This window comes from Mustela nigripes, chromosome 9 (assembly GCF_022355385.1).
Source record: "Mustela nigripes isolate SB6536 chromosome 9, MUSNIG.SB6536, whole genome shotgun sequence".
Lineage (NCBI taxonomy): Eukaryota > Metazoa > Chordata > Mammalia > Carnivora > Mustelidae > Mustela > Mustela nigripes.
In genome coordinates this window covers 32,948,890-32,951,782 of record NC_081565.1, presented here as the reverse complement: position 1 = coordinate 32,951,782, position 2,893 = coordinate 32,948,890, and positions in this window count along the sequence as shown.

Sequence of the window (2,893 nt, the reverse complement as noted above, 5' to 3'; positions counted from 1 at the left end):
CTTCGGTATTTCATGATTTATCTCAGTCTACTTAAAAATCGCTTTCTTATGGAAGTTGTACTTCCCTCACTTAGAATTCTTTCTCTAAAGTATTTTAAGTAATATTAATAAATGTTATTCAGAGTAGCACTACCCAAATTCTTCAGTTATTTTCTAAATTAAACCACAATATCTGGGGGGTGAAGTGGAGCCAGCCATCATTCTAAAGCCTCCCAGTGTGCAGGCAGCTGTGGGAACCATGACCTTGGAACCATCTGGTCATCTCCTCTAGTCTCAGATTTGTCCAAGGTCCACTAGGGAAGTACATGTTGAACTGGCAACAGAAGTAGCTAGACTAGCTAAAACTGTACTTGGAATTCTATGTAGGTTTGGACTTTGTTTCTAAAGAACTTGATCCAAGTAATTACTAATTCTTGAGCCTGTTTCCCATAGGGTATTGAAGCTTAGCTCAGATAAACACGCACATGAAATAATCACATCTAAGGGATTCCCTGACATTGCAAATCGCTAGCATTTTAAGACTTTACTAAACTTAAAAATTCATCAACAACCCCACAACTGGTAAGTAGTATTCCTGGGCATCTGTGCAACACAGGTATTAACTTACTGCATCGTAAATTTCAGAGGCATGCATTAGCATTTTTCCTATTCAGTTTCTTTGGTTTACGCCACATTTAGTAGCTAAAGAGAGAAGAGATTCTACTCGAGAGAGAAGAATTCCTAGGATTTTTAAATACCAACCATTTAAACAAAGAATGCAAGTTACCAGCATGAAAGGGACCAAAACCCAGGTTCTTGTCTAAATATTCTTTGGTTATGCTGTTCCTCCTTCCCGCAAGTCAGACATGGCTCTTGTCTTCAAGAGGCCAAAACAATAACCATTTATGGCTCTGGAAACTTTGACCCTACACTGTCCTGTAGCCTTCCCTAGCCCAGCGTACCTGCAGTTTGGCTGGTATACCTGCTGGATCCCAAGTCTAGAGGAATTTTTCTCTTGCATCCTCTCTTCACGTGTAATATTGCTTCTCACAAGAATTCACTGATGGGACCCTGCTCTTGTACAGTTTGGTAGCTAAGTTTATGGAAAAAACTGGAAGTTGAATTTCAAAAGAAAGGCAAAGAGCAAAAACATTCAGCAGCTGCTTTCCCCACTCAAGCAGCTCATACAGACAAAAGAATGGCAGCTCACTACCATACCTCACAAAGAAATCAATATTCTGTTGAATACTCTATCAATGCCATTTAACATTTCCTTTGTCAGAGTGAATAAACATGTGCTTTGTTTTCCTTGATTCTCAATCTCCCTTCCAGGAATAATGCAGGCAGTGGTTCATATGAAAATAAGTTTGCTTGCTCTTCCTGGAAAGTATTTAATAGTTTGTTATATAATTTACTAATCTGTAATTATACCTAAAAATGAGAAATGAGGAAAAAACTTGCCAACCTGGGTAGAATACATTGTGTGGTCAGTATTCTCTGGATACTGGATCCTCTTCAAGTGATGAAAGCGTGCACAGAAGCATTTGTCTGGGAAACCAGACAAATCTAGAACTGTGCTGTCCTGATGAGATTACGTGCTCAAGTGCCACATGCCATAGATTGGCTATCTTTAATCCTCACAACCATTCTCTGCGAGATGATTGTGCCCATCCAGCAGATCAAAATACTCCCATGAAGCAACGTACCCAAGGTCCACAGCTAAAAAAGAGGAATTTGAACCTAAGTTCCTGGTATTCAAGGCTTTTTATTGCCCATGCAGTTAATAAAGCTGCCTAGACCCCCTCATTACTCTGTTAACATCAAGCTGGAAGCTCTTGTGGTACCAGGAGCATCTTGCTGCCCATTCTGAACCAGTCAGTAATTAGCATGGCACACTTAAAAATATATATTTTATCTATCAACACTGGACTAATATAGTAAACATTTCTAGGTTGAATTCTTAGAGAATGATTAGTAATTACAGTCTCAAAATTCTATTTGAGTTGGACTAGTTTAGATTTGCCTTTCTTCAAGCATCCTCTCCAGGAGAGCTGATCTAGAAAGGAAGATGATACACCTTCCTTTACATATAAACTTCCTATTTTTTCTATTTGTAGCAACAGGACTAAAAAATCCAAGTCAAAGAACAACTTGATAATATCCAGTTTAACTTGAACAGGTTTTGTGTGTGTGTGTGTGTATCTATCTATCTATCTTGCATAGATCCTATAATCAAGCACAAATCCTCTTACTAGTTGTAACTACCTTGTGATCTTTTGACAAGACAGGCAAAAGTGACTAATCTTGTTCCAGATGTCTGGGGCGATGTCAGGTTGTAGTATCAATTCCTTTAGAAGTGTGAAATAAACAAATTATCTTCCCTCCCAGGATTAAATGAGAATACCTGTAAGCCATTTCACATCACACCCGCCTGGTCCAGTAAAATGTTAGCAAGTTAGGATACACTTAGTACCTTTTCTGATCAAGAAGACAATATGGCTGTTTTTCCATTTTAATCCAGATTAAAAGGGCTACCTCAACAAGGATGTTAGGGCCTATGGTAATAAGCCATAAGGATACCAAAAACATGATCAGACTGCCACGACTCAATTCCTGCTGTCAGGCCTTGTCCAACAACACTCCCCACTACCTCATGTGGAGACAGGGTCTAGAAGACCTGGCTAGCCTCTGGGGCCAGGATCTACTACTGTCCCTGTTGTTTCCTAGAAAAATTAACTTCAGTTGCCTTTACCAAAAGTTCCTCCTCCTATTCCAATCTAGGGTTTGGTTCGGTGTATTTCTCAACTTTAGCTCGAAGCTTACTTTTGAACCTATTCCACCCCCTTGGCTTTAATTCCTACTGTAGAGAAAAGCAATCACAGACCCAGTATTTGCCCACAACCAGACCGGAAAC